This window comes from Dendrobates tinctorius, unplaced genomic scaffold (genome assembly GCF_039654945.1).
Source record: "Dendrobates tinctorius isolate UK_male_01 unplaced genomic scaffold, ASM3965494v1 ptg000109l, whole genome shotgun sequence".
Classification (NCBI taxonomy): domain Eukaryota; kingdom Metazoa; phylum Chordata; class Amphibia; order Anura; family Dendrobatidae; genus Dendrobates; species Dendrobates tinctorius.
The window spans coordinates 2,287,923-2,307,064 of record NW_027361777.1 but is presented as its reverse complement, the minus strand read 5'-3'; positions in this window follow the sequence as shown (position 1 = coordinate 2,307,064).

Genomic DNA, 19,142 nt, shown 5'->3' with positions numbered 1-19,142 from the left:
AGATGGAGCCTCAAGAGCATCCATTCGGAAAACCCTACCAATTATCCAGAGTGCCGCTGCTTTCCTGGCCGATGCCTCAGCAGACTCTGCAAGGATGGCGGCTAGATCCGCAGGGTAATCTAACGCAGCTCGAAGGGCCCTCTGGTTAAAATGCTGGCCAGGGGATATCCAGGCCAGGTCACGACTCTGCTCCATTCCTTGCGAGGGGGAATATCTATTTGGCTCTGCCCTGGATGAACTGTTAGAGAAAGCCGGGGATGATAAAAAGAAGTTTCCGAGCCTCCCGAATCCTTCTTATAGACGCCCCTTTACCAGGAAAGGATATTTCCGTAGAAGGTCGTCCAGAGATCAGGGCAGATGGGATGACAAAAGAAGGAGAGGTACAGGTTTCATGTTCGGAGGAGGGGGGCGCCAGGAAGGTCCAGCACGGGACACTAAAAAGCCGCCCCAATGACTAGAGGCCCTGGTAGGGGGGTGACTAGCTGCCTTCTACCCAGCCTGGTCCATGATTTCGGATAGTAATTGGATACGGGGCGTGATAGCTACGGGTCTACAACTGGAATTCACCCGGGTTCCCCATGATCGATTTAGGGTCACCCCAATCAGGTCCTCCACATCAGAACAAGCTGCCCTGGAGGCCGAGGTTCATGATCTTTGCCTTAAGAAGGTCCTAACTGTGGTTCCAGAAGGTGAAAGGGGAAAGGTTTCTACTCCCCTCTGTTCCTGGTACGCAAGCCAGACAGTTCCTTTAGGACTATAATTAATCTTAAGTCCCTTAATGAATTCTTGGTTATACGCCCGTTTAAAATGGAAACAATTAATTCAACAATAAAATTATTGTTTCAAAACTGCTTTATGGTGGTGTTGGATTTGAAAGATGCTTACTACCATATACCCATTCATGCAGCTCATCAGCGCTTCCTCAGAGTGGCGGTTCAGTTAAATGGGTCAGTTGAACATTTCCAATACGCGGCCCTCCCCTTTGGGGTGGCAGTCGCTCCCCGGGTATTTACCAAAGTAGTAGCGGAAGTTATGGCCCATCTACGTGAATCTGACATTCTAGTAGTACCCTACTTAGATGACTTCCTGATTATAGGAAAAACGGCAAAACATTGTACGGAACAGCTACAGAGGGCAATGTCTGCCCTGGAGCGGTTAGGATGGCTGCTGAATATCAAAAAATCTCGGTTACAGCCGATGAAAAGCCAGCAGTTTTTAGGCCTGATTCTAGATTCTGAGAAACAGGAATGCCGTCTGCCTCCGGAGAAGCTTGTTCGTTTACACTATCAGGTCCTAAATGCTTCCAATAACCCCACCATGTCCCTTAGGAAAGCCATGTCCCTTCTGGGTTCCCTTTCCTCCTGTATCCCAGCGGTGCAGTGGGCCCAGTTTCATTCAAGAACACTTCAGGGTGAGGTTTTACTGCATCAAAGAATCCTCGGAGGTTACTTAGAGGGCCAGCTAACCTTGTCCCGAAACACAAGGGAGTCCCTAGAGTGGTGGCTGGACAAGGATAATTTATCCAGAGGAGTTCCCTGGGAATTCGACATATCCCGCATAGTCACTACGGATGCTAGCCCTTCCGGCTGGGGGGGCTCATATGGGTGAGGTCGTGGTCCAGGGCCTATGGGACCAGCACCAGATAAATATGTCATCTAATTTGAAAGAATTGACAGCAGTAGAACAGGCAGCTAAGAAGCTACTTATGTATCTGCAGGGCCATCATGTGCGAGTGCTCTCCGACAATCAGGTCACCGTGGCTTATATCAACCACCAAGGTGGGACTCGTTCCAAACCCCTGATGAATGTGACAGAACGGTTGTTCCAACTAGCAGAGCAGCATTTTCTATCTTTGACAGCGCTACACATAAAAGGGAAAGAAAACATTATGGCAGATTTCTTAAGCCGCAATCTGCTAAGGCAAGGAGAATGGTCCCTAAACATCTCGATCTTCCACCTGATTGTGCAAAGGTGGGGACAGCCAGAGGCAGACCTCTTCGCCACCAAAGAAAACAGAAAATTGAGACTATTCTGCTCCCTAAATCCCAGAGACAACCCCCTGGCAGTAGATGCCTTTCTGATAAAGTGGGACTTCAGGCTAGCATATGCCTTCCCTCCCCTATCGCTACTACCCTTGGTGTTGAGAAAGATCAGGAAAGACAGAGCAAGGGTTATAGTCATCGCCCCATTTTGGCCCAGGAGGGCTTGGTTTTCTTGCCTCAGGACCATGTCGGTGTCCGATCCTTGTGTTCTTCCGGACATCCCGGATCTCCTATCCCAGGGCCCAGTCTTCCATCCTCAGGTGGCTGGCCTACATCTGACGGCGTGGAGTTTGAGCGGGCGCTCTTAAAAGATAAAGGCTTCTCCACAGACTTAATTAATACCCTTCTTAAAAGTAGAAAGGCCATTACTACCAAGATCTATGTTAGAATTTGGAAGAAATTCCTTCACAGCTCGGGAATAGTCGCTGGGGGTTCAACACCTATAAATCAGATCTTAGAATTTCTTCAGAAAGGTCTGGACATGGGGCTTTCCACTAGTACCCTTAAAGTACAAGTAGCCCCCTAGGGGCCCTCTTTAGCTGCAACATCGCGAGTTATTACTGGATCAGTAGATTCATTAAAGCAGCAGGAAGATCCAGGCCGGTAGTGAAGGATAGATTCATGCCATGGGACTTGAATCTAGTCCTCACGGCCATGACGGAAGCTCCATTCGAACCTATTTCATCAGCTTCCATAAAAAACCTGTCCCTCAAAGTAGCGTTCCTGGTAGCTCTAACCTCTGCTCGCAGAGCTAGCGATATCCAGGCATTATCTAGGCGTCCTCCTTATATGCAGATTAAAAATGATAGAGCAATACTCACACCTGATCCAGCGTATTTACCTAAAGTGGTTTCTAACTTTCATAGGACTCAGGAAGTAGTCCTTCCATCCTTCCTCCCTAATCCGGCTAATAAGAAGGAAGAGAAACTACATACCCTGGATGTTAGGAAGTGCCTTATAGAATATGTGGCAGCTACCGATCCTTGGAAGAAAGAGGATGCCCTGTTTATTTCCCACCAAGGCCCTAGGAAAGGTTGTAGAGTATCAAAGAATACACTAGCCAGGTGGATTAGAGAAGCGATTGCCTTAGCATACACCTCAAAAGGCAGGTCGCCACCCGGGAAGCTGAGGGCACATTCCACCAGAGCCATGGCGACCTCGTGGGCCGAGAGATCAGAAGTCTCCATCGACCAGATATGTAAGGCGGCTACTTGGTCCTCTCCGAGCACCTTTTATAGTCATTATAGGCTAGACTTGGGTGCTTCCACAGACCTCTCTTTTGGGATAAGGGTGCTGCAGGCTGTAGTCCCTCCCTAAAGTAGTTATTATTCTCTCAGGTGGTGCTGTCATGGACGACCGAATAAAGTCTTAGTTACTCACTGGTTAACGGTATTTTTCGGAGTCCATGACAGCACCCGTATATTCCCTCCCTTTAGTTTAATTTGGGTGTGCACTTCTTCTTATACGTACACGGGTAATTTAAATAGTTGTGTATTGTATATAAGTTATGCTATTAACCATTGTGGTCCTCTGTGCTCTGTAATCCAACTGATGCGTGGGAGAGGTGCCGCCCTTTTTGTATCTGTAAGTTTCCTGTTCCTAAAGGGCGGATCCCCTCTCTCAGGTGGTGCTGTCATGGATTCCGAAAAATACCGTTAACCGGTGAGTAACTAAGGCTTTTCAAGCTAAATAATTTATTTAGAATAATTAACAGAGCATAAATGCTAAATGCAAGTTACAGCAGACATAAACACAATATAGCAGTTAATAAAGTTTTTATCTGTATAAAACATGTAGTTTCTTTGCTTTCCTTTCACAAATAGAATGCATAGTAAACAGCAAACTCTCCATTTACATAATATGTATGCCCAGATAAGGTTTTGCATACAATAAGTGCCCAGAGTAAACTGCTGAATATAAAGTGCATAAGTGCCTTGTATCAAATAAGCCTGGTAGGCGTTAAGTGTACACAGAGTAAAAACTGTCTATGCAAATTCCAGAGTAAGATACAAGGACTGCATTAGAAAGTAACAACTTACATGTGCTGTGTATGTCGCTGTAAAACCTGCCGCCCCTACGCGCGTTACGCCGCAGCTTCCTCAGGAGGCGTGGTTTACAAGTGCCCCGGATCTAGTTTATATAGTGCGGTCAACCAATAAACCGCTTTCCCTAATAAAGCTTGTAAAATTCAGGACCTGCGCTTTAGTGTCCACAATGACGTCAATAGTATCCAGTTCTAAACGTCCACAGCATTATCGGCGCATGCGCTGTTGAGTCCCCACTATGAACAGCGAGTCTATCATCAGCATGAAAGCGGCTCAAGCTGCAAAACAGCCAGAGACAGCCACATACCAGACTGAGCACGTCAGAAGGCTCCTAGGGAGGACTGAACTGGGCATGCGCTCAAGTGAGGACAAGAAAATAAAATAATTATGAAGAATAATAATCACTATTTAAAGTGATAGCAAGTGTTGAAAGTGAGGGGATAAAACATAATGATGCTGAAATAATTATAGCGGTGTGTATGAACCATTAAAGTGAATATGCCTGACATAGAGTGCAAAGGCACACACATATGTGTCAATTATAAGCACACTATGCAAGCAATAAAATTTTTTTTAACAATTAGCATAATGTGTATGCAGGCTATATGAAAGTGTATGTGCATCATATAACTATAACAACTATATATCATGTCTCTGTTAAAAAACAAATGTACATAAAAATAACACATGGCATTCAATACATACATCAAATGTCATATATCATAAAGTAATTATACACACAATTATGTATAATGAATAATACATAGCACAAATATACAAAGAAAATTGTGAAAAAAATAAAAAATGAGTGAAAAAAATATATATAAAAATAAAACAAAAATATAAATGAAATAAACAAAAAAAGAAAAAAATGAATAAAAATGTGAACAAATAACATGAAATATTGAAGACCCAATGGGTACGAAAAGAGCCGTAGATTTCTTGTGAGAGGAGTGTTTCTTCATAAAATCTTGAAATGCCCTCAACAATGAATTCCATGCCAGATCATATATTGCGATGCGAAGATAGAGAACTGGAGTATAAGCACAGGAAAAAATAATTAAAAACAGAAAACTAAAACCAAGACTAAAAAGATACCCATACGATTTTTACAGAAAGTACCCAAAACCATTACTCTCATTCAATCATGTTTTTTTTGCTACTGTATATAGGAGGCTATGTGCAGGCTCATACTGTATATAGGAGGTAAACACTGCATTCAGGAGGCTATATGTGGGTGCTCATACTGTATATAGGAGGCTATATGCGGCCTCATACTGTATATAGGAAGCGATGTGCAGGCTCATACTGTATATAGGAGGCAATATGCGGCCTCCTACTGTATGTAGGAGACTATGTGCAGACTCATACTGTATATAGGAAGCGCTGTGCAGGCTCATACTGTATATAGGAGGCTATATGCGGCCTCATACTGTATATAGGAAGCAATGCGCAGGCTCATACTGTATATAGGAAGCAATGTGCAGGCTCATACTGTATATAGGAGACTATGTGCAGACTCATACTGTAAATAGGAGGCTATATGTGGCCTCATACTGTATATGGGAAGCGATGTGCAGGCTCATACTGTATATAGGAGGCTATACGCGACCTCATACTGTATATAGGAGGCTATATGCGGCCTCATACTGTATATAGGAAGCGATGTGCAGGCTCATACTGTATATAGGAGGCAATTCAAAAGCAGCAAATATCCAGCTACAGATCCAGGGAAAAATTGTTAAAAACAAAAAATGAAGGAGAGCGATAGTGGCACCTGTGTAAAAGGTTTTGTAACTGCTGCGACTCTAGACCAGACCAGGTCTAGCCGACCAGAGTATAAGCCGAGGCACCTACTTTTGCCACGAAAACCTGGGTGAACTTATTGACTTGAGTATAAGCCGGGTGTGCATTGACCACTCATCCCTACCGTGGTATGCATGGTTCCCCCGTCCCTGTCATTGTCAGCATGGCTCCTTATCCCCTATCTTTGTATGTATGATTCCTGTTAAGAAAAAAAACCATCCTATTTACCTGCCTGCGCGCCGTCGGTGGCACTGCATCTTGTTCCGGCCATATAACACGGATAATTCTTGGTAATGACATTGAATATTTAGAACATTCATTACTGTGCACATTATACACATTATACATTCCTGCAGCTCCATGGCGTAGCAACTGTTTGTGGAGCCCGGGGCGGTCGAAAAATTTGCCGCCCCTTTGGTCGTTGATATTCCGGAAGCATCCGAAGAGCCCACACTACACTCAAAGATCTAATTTTTAGTCTACTACTAACTCTGCTGTTATTATCTCTAAATTTCTAGACTTTCATCTTCTTGCAGTTCTCTATATATATATGTATGTATGTATGTATGTATGTATCAGCTTGATGACCCTACTGAACCGCCACCACTGCCCTGCATAGAGCCGCACCATAAAACAGTGTAAGGAGACCCACGTGTCCTCCCCCTGCACAGACCCAAAGTACACTCCATACAGAGCCCTCATGTTCTCCCCTTGCACAGCCCCCCCATGTACCCCCCTGCACAGCCCCCCATGTCCTCCCCTGCACAGCCCCCATGTCCTCCCCTGCACAGCCCCCATGTCCTCCCCTACAGAGCCCCCCCATGTCCTCCACTGCACAGCCCCCATGTCCTACCCTGCACAGCCCCCCATGTCCTCCCCTGCACAGCCTCGCCATGGTCACCTATCTGCACAGGCCCCCAATTCCCAGTATCCCTCCTCCCCCCCTCACCTGCCGGTTGCCGGCTCCGTTCAGCAGCGGCGTGCTCTCCCCGGCCTCCTCCAGCTGCTCCCGGCCGGACCACGACACCCTGTTGGCCACATTGGCCATGCTCCGTGCTGTGCGGCCGCTCCGCTCGCTGTTTGGACATGTGACAGCCGGAGCCTCGGCAGATCCCACGGTCATGTGACTGCCAATCTACAGCGCTGCAGCGGGGTCATACCAGGAACGCACGCCCGAGGCATGACGGGTAATGTAGTCCTACAGTGTTACCATAGCAACACGGCTGCTGGGGCTTTTCCTAAAAGCAGCTGAGGAGCTGTCATGCTGCCGCGCCGCCCCCACACATGTGACGCCTGGGGCGGACCACCTCCCCCATGCTACTCCAGTGCTGCAGCTATGGGTCCCTGTTATCAGCCATTCATAGGCCAGGACCAGCCCTCCACATAAAGGGGACACTATTATAACACTGAGCACAATAGTCAGGGGGCCCGTGAGACCACCCCCTGACATCAGCAGAGACCTGTGCAGTGGCTGAAGAGTTAACCAGCCCTCGGGAATATGCAGAGCTTCATTATACATCAGTGCCAATGTTCACTACAGGACTGGCATTGTATTCATGAATCAGATGGCTCAGGATGAACTCCAGGCAAGTATCAGAGACTCCACAGCGGAAACTCCAGATCTCATCCAGGGCTTCCTGGTTCCTGATCAGTAGGCAATGAGGTCCCTGTATCCACAATGATCCTTGGAGAAACAATTGTCCAGCAGACCCAGCACGCCCTATAACTGGTAAAACCATCCTTTTTACCTCCCTGGTGGCTTTGCAGCTCGTTCTGGCTGCCGGAGCCTGCAGCTCTTCCTGACGAGTGATCACGTGGTACTGCTCATTAAGGTAATGAATATGCGCTCCACGCCTAAGGTAGCGGAGAGGCGTGCAGGCATGTGAGTATGGTGTGCTGGAAGCTGGTGGCCTCTGTGACCTGCTGCTCCCCTCCTCTGCCGGCTTTCTGGGACCGTGACTCGTCTACAAGACAAGGGGGGTGTAATGCAGGGCTGAGGTGATGCAGCAAATAAACAGGAGAACACAGCGGGGTGCAGTCTTTACGCTTTTACTCACATTTTGAGTTGCAAACCAGGGCACTGAGTACAGATGGTAATGGAGATCCAGCCAGCCTGGAAGCAATTTAGGATCCACTAAGCCAGATGGGTTGGAGGCCTCCTTTCTGCGCTGTCCCATGAGGTCTAAAGCTATGCTCAACATGCAAAACAGAAGCCGCGGAGACACCATCACGTGTTTCTCAACGCAAGCAATGACCAGCCAGGTCTTTGTCCGGGAAGGAACAACCACGGGAAGGGCAGTCTCCAATGAAGGAAACCACCTATGCCAAAACATGGTATCCATCCACATACAGCTGTTTCGGGGTATTGCCCCTCATCAGTGTGGAGTAGGAAACTGGCTGGTAGGAGCAATGCCTAGTAAAAAGACTATGAAGATGAGGATGAATGAACTCATGGAGATCAACATCCGAAACTGCGGAGACACCATCACGTGTTTCTCAACGCAGTGATTCTAGAGCACTGCCCCCATCCCTTATGGGAAATATGCAAAACATGCAAAACAGAAGCCGCGGAGACACCATCACGTGTTTCTCAATGCAAGCAATGACCAGCCAGGTCTTTGTCCGGGAAGGAACAACCACGGGAAGGGCAGTCTCCAATGAAGGAAACCACCTATGCCAAAACATGGTATCCATCCACGTACAGCTGTTTCGGGGTATTGCCCCTCATCAGTGTGGAGTAGGAAACTGGCTGGTAGGAGCAATGCCTAGTAAAAAGACTAGGTAGAGGAGGATGAATGAACTCATGGAGATCAACATCCGACACTGCGGAGACACCATCACGTGTTTCTCAACGCAGTGATTCTAGAGCACTGGCCCCATCCCTTATGGGAAATATGCAAAACATGCAAAACAGAAGCCGTGGAGACACCATCACGTGTTTCTCAACGCAAGCAATGACCAGCCAGGTCTTTGTCCGGGAAGGAACAACCACGGGAAGGGCAGTCTCCAATGAAGGAAACCACCTATGCCAAAACATGGTATCCATCCACATACAGCTGTTTCGGGGTATTGTCCCTCATCAGTGTGGAGTAGGAAACTGGCTGGTAGGAGCAATGCCTAGTAAAAAGACTATGAAGAGGAGGATGAATGAACTCATGGAGATCAACATCCGACACTGCGGAGACACCATCACGTGTTTCTCAACGCAGTGATTCTAGAGCACTGCCCCCATCCCTTATGGGAAATATGCAAAACATGCAAAACAGAAGCCGCGGAGACACCATCACGTGTTTCTCAACGCAAGCAATGACCAGCCAGGTCTTTGTCCGGGAAGGAACAACCACGGGAAGGGCAGTCTCCAATGAAGGAAACCACCTATGCCAAAACATGGTATCCATCCACGTACAGCTGTTTCGGGGTATTGCCCCTCATCAGTGTGGAGTAGGAAACTGGCTGGTAGGAGCAATGCCTAGTAAAAAGACTATGTAGAGGAGGATGAATGAACTCATGGAGATCAACATCCGACACTGCGGAGACACCATCACATGTTTCTCAATGCAGTGATTCTAGAGCACTGGCCCCATCCCTTATGGGAAATATGCAAAACATGCAAAACAGAAGCCGCGGAGACACCATCACGTGTTTCTCAACGCAAGCAATGACCAGCCAGGTCTTTGTCCGGGAAGGAACAACCACGGGAAGGGCAGTCTCCAATGAAGGAAACCACCTATGCCAAAACATGGTATCCATCCACATACAGCTGTTTCGGGGTATTGTCCCTCATCAGTGTGGAGTAGGAAACTGGCTGGTAGGAGCAATGCCTAGTAAAAAGACTATGAAGAGGAGGATGAATGAACTCATGGAGATCAACATCCGACACTGCGGAGACACCATCACGTGCAAAACAGAAGCCGCGTTGCTTGCGTTGAGAAACACGTGATGGTGTCTCCGCGGCTTCTGTTTTGCATATTTCATAGGCATTGCTCCTACCAGCCAGTTTCCTACTCCACACTGATGAGGGGCAATACCCCGAAACAGCTGTATGTGGATGGATACCATGTTTTGGCATAGGTGGTTTCCTTCATTGGAGACTGCCCTTCCCGTGGTTGTTCCTTCTGGGACAAAGACCTGGCTGGTCATTGCTTGCGTTGAGAAACACGTGATGGTGTCTCCGCGGCTTCTGTTTTGCATGTTTTGCATATTTCCTATAAGGGATGGGGGCAGTGCTCTAGAATCACTGCGTTGAGAAACACGTGATGGTGTCTCCGCAGTGTCGGATGTTGATCTCCATGAGTTCATTCATCCTCCTCTTCATAAAGCTATGCTCAGTCCTCTGTTCCTTACGGTTCTTTAGTCCTTGCCTGTATGGCAGGCAGTTTGAGCCTTTCACAGGTGTCACTCCTTCGTGGTGGCTCTGGCCAATGGCGGATCTTAATAGGGGCGGATGGGGCGGTCGCCCCGGGCCCAAGGTTTTTTGGGGGCCCAGGGGCAGGGGCGGGCTGGGCCGGGTGGCAGAGAGGCAAATGCCCCCCGGACCGCTCCCCTAGCACCTGTACAGGGCCGGCCGAGCCCTGTGCTGTGACACCGCCGGCAGCAGACAGCCGCCCGCGTCACATTCTATGAGGGGCCGGGAGCTGTGCAAGGCCGTCACCTTGACGGCTGCTCCGCTCCGGCTCCCTCCGGCTGTACTTCCGTGTCAGATGTCGGGCGTGCGCGATGACATCATCGTGCACGCGCCGACATGTCCCGGAGGATGCTGAAAGCAGAGGCGCTGCTGGGGAGCGAGCCAGCTGTGAGGTAAGTATGGGGAACTTTTTTTATTTTTTTTTTATTTATAAAATGAATTAAATGGGGGAGGGGGTGAGTGGGGGCTGTACACAATGAAGGGGGGGTGACTGGGGCCTGTATATGATGAAGGGGGGGTGACTGGGGCCTGTATATGATGAAGGGGGGGTGACTGGGGCCTGTATATGATGAAGGGGGGTGACTGGGGGCTGTATATGATGAAGGGGGGTGACTGGGGGCTGTATATGATGAAGGGGGGTGACTGGGGTTGTACAGGATGAAGGGGGTGAGTGGGGGCTTCACAGGATGAAGGGGGGATGAGTGGGGGCTTCACATGATGAAGGGGGGTGAGTGGGGCTGCACATGATGAAGGGGGGGGTGAGTGGGGCTGCATATGATGAAGGGGGGGTGAGTGGGGCTGCACATGATGAAGTGGGGGATAAGGGGGACTGCACATGATGAATTAAGGGGTAAGGGGGACTGCACATGATGAATTAAGGGGTAAGTGGGACTGCACATGATGAATTAAGGGGTAAGTGGGACCGCACATGATGAATTGGGGGTAAGGGGAACTGCACATGATGAATTAAGGGGTAAGTGGGACTGAACATGATGAATTGGCGGTAAGAGGGACTGCACATGATGAATTAGGGGTAAGGGGCACTGCACATGAAGTGGGGGTAAGGGGGACTGCACATGATGTGGGGGTAAAATTAACTGCACATGATGATGGGGGAGTCGGGCTGCACATGAAGTTGGGGGGAAGGGGACTGCACATGATAAAATGGAAGGGGGGATAAGGGGCTGCAAATGATGAAGCGGCACTGCAGATGAAGTGAGTGGGTGATAGGGGACTGCAATGGATGAAGTAAGGGGACTTCAAATTAAAGTGGGGACATTAAAGTGGATCCCCTATGGGCAGGATCACGTTGGGCGATTTTGTGCGTATTGGCCGTAGGCCTACAGCTTATGTGCAACGTCTTTTTAGGCCATGTCCACACGTGGTGGAATGGTGGCGGGTTTTCCGTATGGACCCGCAGCAAACCAAGTGCTGCGGTCCGTACAGCTGTCAATTCCCGCACGGGGACCGCAGCGCTCAGGTGGGAAGGGGGGTACAGGGGCCCAGGTTTTATGAACAGCCCCGGGCCCATAGTCCACTTAATCCGCCACTGGCTCTGGTATGCTGCTGTGCGTTCAGGTGTGTGATGGGGTCAGGAGGCCGGCAGTCTCCTGCCCTCCGGATTTGGCTGCTGGAACTGTTGTACCCGTGCAGCCACGGACTCTGGCGTCCAGTGTCAAGCCCTCTTCGCTGGGGTGAGCTTGGTCACAGCTCCAAACTTAATGTGTATGGCGGTGTAGCACTATAGCACCTTATATTACTGGGTCATATTATAGTCATTTATATCTTGGCATATTTTAGTATACGTAAACTTTCATTTGTATTTATCCCTCATATTTTGCAGTACTCTGCAATTCATCCATAGCACTGCAGTACTTTTTGTAGAACATTATTTCTTGGTTATACTTGTATATTCATTTATTTTCAATGTGCATTGTATGTTTTGTCCTCTAGCACTTTATAGTACTGAATCATTTACAGTGGATTTAATTCTATATCTTGCAATACTTTTCACTTTTGCACAATTTTTGTTTTACAGCACTATAGCACTTTTTAGTGCAATTTTTAGAATATTATGGTAGTACTTTTCACGATATTATTGTCTACACTATATATTTAACTTACACATTATTAATAGAAAGTTTTTTGAGCGATATATTTTAGCACTTAGCATTTTTTTTTACATATTTTTTATTTATTTTTTTCTGGTGCTGATATTATACAAATTTTGGCAAGATGTATTGATTTATTTATTGTATGTATTCAGATTTTATATTTTAGCACTTTTTGATATATATTTTTTATTCTATTTTTTGTGTTTATATTATACTAATTTTGGCAAGATGTATTGATATATTTATTATTCAGATTTTTATGTCATCACATTATAATTTGGTATACAATATATATATTTATAATTTTGGCTTTCCATCATTTTTTCATGCTGGATCCGTTTTTTCTCAGACTTGTATTAGTGACAGATTGTGACGGATGGCCACACGTTTCATCCGTCGTTCAACGGATCCGTCAGAAAATCTCTGTCCGTCGGCCGGAGACAAGGGACAGATGAACGTTTTTTTTGTACGTTGAAAAGTCGGATAGCGACGGATTCCGTCTTTTAAAACTGAGCATGCCCGGAATCATTTTTCTTCCTTTATTTTAACCCCTGCGGCTGCTTTTTCTATTCTGGCACAAAATCTCTCTCTCTCTCTCTCTCTCTCTCTCTCTCTCTCTCTCTCGAATTCTGTTTCTTTAATTCCTACAGCAAGGCTGCTACAATGGATCAGTCATAAAAACGGGTCCAGTGCATCAGTTTTTTGCAATATACGCAGGATCCGTCCACTTGACGGATCTGAACACTTTGACGGATTGTGACTGATTGCAAAAGACTGGAGTGTGAAAGGGGCCTTAAGAAGCGAGATGTGGATGAGAAAAGGCGGTGGATCCGTTGCCAACCGTTAATTGAAGGAATCCGCCAACGGATCCTCCTTTTTATACTGAGCATGCCCGAATGAATGTCCTTTCATGATATTTAACCCCAAATCCCATTCTGGCAGCTAAATCTTTCTCTCTCTCGTGAAACAGGCCTTACTTTAAATTTCATGCACTAGCGTCTAAAGCGGATCCGTACAAAAAACGGATCCAGTTGCATCCGTTTGCCACAAAACGGAAACGGATCCGTTTTTGCACACTGGCGGATTTTGACTAACGCCAGAAAACTGAAGTGTGAAACAGGCCTAAGAGAAAGAAAAGACTCAATCTGAGAAGAGGTCACCTGTAAGGTACCAGGATGTACATTTTTAGCGATTGGTACTGACTGCGTCTCATCAGTACTATGGTTCCTGTATAGTCCACAGTCTGATAAAGACTGATAACTCCCAGCATCTCCTTACCATTGTTAAGGACATACTGGGAGTTGTAGGTTCATGAGATACAAATGTATATGGGCCTGACTTAGAAGGATTCAGCTCATCAGTTATTAATCACATGATGTCATAGACCTAATGGAAAAGGGAAGAATTAGCTGGGTAGAAATGCAAAATGGGCGCCTTCGGCTTCATCTGCCTTGGGCACCCAAAATACTTTGTTTCGGCCCTGGTAACGGATAAATCAAAATCCTACATGACCTATCAGTGTTCTACGATTTGGGTTGAGGACACTTATTGTATGTGGGCTGGTGAATTTTGTGTGCCAGGGCTGCTTTTTAGTCCCAACTCGGCCCTGAATCCCCTCGTGTATCTGAATGGGAGGAAGAGTGTGAACTTGTGCTAATTGTGCAGTCACACTTTGTCATCTCTGCTCCGTCCTGTCTTCCAGCGCAGGGTTAAATTGCTCTGACTTCATATCTGGCTTCATGGCTTGATCATAGATTCTGGATCCTGATCCCTAACAAAATATCACCAACCGAAGATTGTGAAAGAAACACACAAAACACTTTTATTGGATGTTAAATTGACCGAATTTTATTCCAAATCTCATCATTATTATTTCTTTCAGTGTCTGAAATTTAGAATCAGCCAATTACTATGAAAGAGACACTGAAAATGGCAGAACCCCCGACTCACGAAGAATCGTCCTTCAGCACTCAGGAGGGGAAAACCCCCTGTGGTGGAAACCTCTAGGGAACCATGGCGGCAGGACTGCCCTTCCCTTGGGCTTAGAAGGTTAGTGCCAACATGTAACAGCAAATTGTACCTGAATTTGTACATTGTGTCATATTTGTTTTGGAGAAGCCTAATGCGACCTCTCCAGGCCGTACACATAAAGTGAAGGCGGCCAGTACCGGACGTGAGGGAGATCTGGCTGCAACATCTGTCACCCCATTGATCTGGCTGGCTAGGCGCTATGGCTGATCTGGCTGGCTAGGCGCTATGGCTGATCTGGCTGGCTAGGCGGTGTCCCCTTCCTCCCATTGTGGAGTGATGAAGCTCCAGGTCTCCAGACACATCAAGTGTGGCTCCGTCTACGGCTGAATGACTTGTGGTTCTGGAATCTTCTCCTGCATCATAGATGCATGTGTTTATGACATCAGCGCAGTTGCCATAGTTATCACAGGTGTTTTATACTGTGGTTTCATTGGCTAGAAAGTCCCTCTCAGTGTTCCAAAGAATTAACCCTTGAATGACTGGTATTGTGCCTTTCTCCAGAAGCCTGTAAAATAAACTTGTCACTAGACAGGACCATTATCATTAATATATTTTAAAGTTGCCCCAACCAAAGTTTAATAAGTGAGCGCATCTAGAGTTGATGTGTAACAAGCGCAATCATTCCATTAAGCCCTACTAAATGCATAAATGCACAATATGAGAACAGAGCAGTCTCATAGAAAATTAATGATACCAAGGTAAATGCAGTTAGATATGGGATGCTATATAGGGGCTCATACTGTATATAGAAGCTATATGGGGACTCACACTGTATATAGGAGGCAATATGGTGGCAAACACTGTATTCAGGAGGCTATATGTGGGTGCTCATACTGTATATAGGAGGCTATATGCGGCCTCATACTGTATATAGGAAGCGATGTGCAGGCTCATACCATACATAGGAGGCTATATGTGGCCTCATACTGTATATAGGAAGCGATGTGCAGGCTCATACTGTATATAGGAGGCTATGTGGGCTCATATTGTATATAGGAAGCAATGTGCAGGCTCATACTGTATATAGGAGACTATGTGGCCTCATATTGTATATAGAAGGCTATATGCGGCCTCATACTGTATACAGGAGGCTATGTGGGCTCATACTGTATATAGGAGGCTATATGCAGCCTCATACTGTATATAGGAAGCGATGTACAGGCTCATACTGTATATAGGAGGCTATGTGCAGGCTCATACTCTATATAGGAAGCACTGTGCAGGCTCATACTGTATGTAGGAGGCTATATGCGGCCTCATACTGTATGTAGGAGGCTATATGCGGCCTCATACTGTATGTAGGAGGCTATATGCGGCCTCATACTGTATGTAGGAGGCTATGTGCGGCCTCATACTGTATGTAGGAGGCTATGTGCGGCCTCATACTGTATGTAGGAGGCTATGTGCGGCCTCATACTGTATGTAGGAGGCTATGTGCGGCCTCATACTGTATGTAGGAGGCTATGTGCGGCCTCATACTGTATGTAGGAGGCTATGTGCGGCCTCATACTGTATGTAGGAGGCTATGTGCGGCCTCATACTGTATGTAGGAGGCTATGTGCGGCCTCATACTGTATGTAGGAGGCTATGTGCGGCCTCATACTGTATGTAGGAGGCTATGTGCGGCCTCATACTGTATGTAGGAGGCAATTCAAAAGCAGTAAATATCCAGCTACAGATCCAGGGAAAAATTGTTAAAAACAAAAAATGAAGGAGAGCGATAAAGTGGCGCCTGTGTAAAAGGTTTTGTAACTGCTGCGACTCTAGATACCAACCACAAGGAAATCGAAAGGATTATAAATATTTGTGATAGACTCACGCTGAAAAAACCAAAATGTGGGAGAAAAGCTAGTCACTTATTAATGAGACAAATAGAAGAATATTTAATAGGTAAAACCTGACAAGAATAAACAATAAACTGCAGTTAACCCAATCGTGGGGATAAATAGCTGATAAATAAATAGTGATTAGTATATCTTAATGAATATATTGCAACTCGCCCAGTACAAAGCTGTGAAAAAAATGGTAGTTAATGGAAATAGTAAGTATTGCACTCAGTTGATTAACCAAGGAGAGATGGCATGTACCCGAATAGAATTCTCCTAGAAGTAAAGGGTTAATATGTACATAGAACACAATTGGGTGAAAATATTAAATGGTCATAAACAATATGTCCCGGACCTGAAGAACGAAGCTGAGTTTTCCGAAACGCGTTGGTTTCGGCCCTTTTTGCCACCCTTACCTCCATCTAGCAGCAGTTACGCGGCACCACGTGATCCACCGCGTCACACAGGTCCTGCTCCTACTGCACATCTGCCAGGACTCAGCTATTGACCAGAGTGACCGGATCCCTGCCGACAGCTGGAGCGCAGGAGCGCTGGTCTCACACTACACCTCGGCATATCGCCGCATCTCCCAGGTCCGACCTTTACTGCACCAGCCAGAACGCAGTCACTGGATTCTACACAGACCATCGGAGGTATTGTGAGTAGCAACACTCACATACAACTACAGTATATATGGTGAAATCACCATGTACTGTTCAGCGCGCTATTTCACAGGGCATGAGCCCTCCACTCATTGGAGAAAGTACTTGGTGTATCCGTCATCGGCCGGGGCAGCTCTCCCCACGGCTATAGACATTGGACTATTTTATGAATGCAGGTTTATACCAAGCATTAACTATGGACTAAGGATATAATCACACTCTTTATGCCGGGACATATTGCTCATGACCATTTAATATTTTCACCCAATTGTGTGTTCTATGTACCTATTAACCCTTTACTTCCTGCCGCTTTTATTTGCAGCCTCTAGGAGAATTCTATTCTGGTACATGCCATCTCTTGGTTAATCAACTGTTTGAGTGCAATACTTAATGGAAATAGTAACTACCATTTTTTTTCACAGCTTTGTACTGGGCGAATTGCAATATATTTATTAAGATATACTAATCACTATTTATTTCTCAGCTATTTATCCCCACGATTGGGCTAACTGCAAATTATTGTTTATTCTTGTCAGATTTTACCTATTACCGTATATACTCGAGTATAAGCCGACCAGAGTATAAGCAGAGGCACCTACTTTTGCCACGAAAAACTGGGTAAACTTATTGACTTGAGTATAAGCCGGGTGTGCATTGACCACTCATCCCTACCGTGGTATGCATGGTTCCCCCGTCCCTGTCATTGTATGCATGGCTCCTTATCCCCTATCTTTGTATGTATGATTCCTGTTAAGAAAAAAAACATCCTATTTACCTGCCTGCGCGCCGTCGGTGGCACTGCATCTTGTTCCGGCCATATAACACGGATAATTCTTGGTAATGACAGTGAATATTTAGAACATTAATTACTGTGCACATTATACACATTATACATTCCTGCAGCTCAGTGGCGTAGCAACTGTTTGTGGCGCCCGGGGCGGTCGAAAAATTTGCCGCCCCTTTGGTCGTTGATATTCCGCAAGCATCCGAAGAGCCCACACTACACTCAAAGATCTAATTTTTAGTCTACTACTAACTCTGCTGTTATTTCTAAATTTCTAGACTTTCATCTTCTTGCAGTTCTCTCTCTCTCTCTCTCTCTCTATATATATATATATATATATATATATATATATGTATGTATTAGCTTGATGACCCTACTGAACCTCCACCACTGCCCTGCATAGAGCCGCACCATAAAACAGTGTAAGGAGACCCACGTGTCCTTCCCCTGCACAGACCCACAGTACACTCCCTACAGAGCCCTCATGTTCTCCCCTTGCACAGCCCCCCATGTCCTCCCCTACACAGCCTACCCATGTACCCCCCCAGCACAGCCTCCCATGTTCTCCCCTACACAGCCTCCCCATGTACCCCCCCTGCACAGCCCCCCATGTCCCTCCTACAGAGCTCGCATGTTCTCCCATACACAGCCCCCCCATGTCCTCCCCTACAGAGCCCCCCATGTCCTCCCCTGCACAGCCCACCACGTCCGCCCCCTACAGAGCCCCCCCATGTCCTCCCCTGCACAGCCTCGCCATGGTCACCTATCTGCACAGCCCCCCAATTCCCAGTATCCCTCACGCCCTCACCTGTCGGTTGCCGGCTCCGTTCAGCAGCGGCGTTCTCTCCCCGGCCTCCTCCAGCTGCTCCCGGCCGGACCACGACACCCTGTTGGCCACATTGGCCATGCTCTGTGCTGTGCGGCCGCTCCGCTCGCTGTTTGGGCATGTGACAGCCGGAGCCTTGGCAGATCCCACGGTCATGTGATTGCCAATCTACAGCGCTGCAGCGGGGTCATACCAGGAATGCACGCCCGAGGCATGATGGGTAATGTAGTCCTACAGTGTTACCATAGCAACACGGCTGCTGGGGCCTTTCCTAAAAGCAGCCGAGGAGCTGTCATGCTGCCGCGCCTCCCCCACACACGTGCCGCCTGGGGCGGACTGCCCCCCCACGCTACTCCAGTGCTGCAGCTATGGGTCCCTGTTATCAGCCATTCATAGGCCAGGACCAGCCCTCAACATAAAGGGGACACAATTATAACACTGAGCACAATAGTCAGGGGGCCCGTGAGACCACCCCCTGACATCAGCAGAGACCTGCGCAGTGGCTGAAGAGTTAACCAGCCCTCAGGAATCTGCAGAGCTTCATTATACACCGGTGACAATGTTCACTACAGGACTGGCATTGTATTCATGAATCAGATGG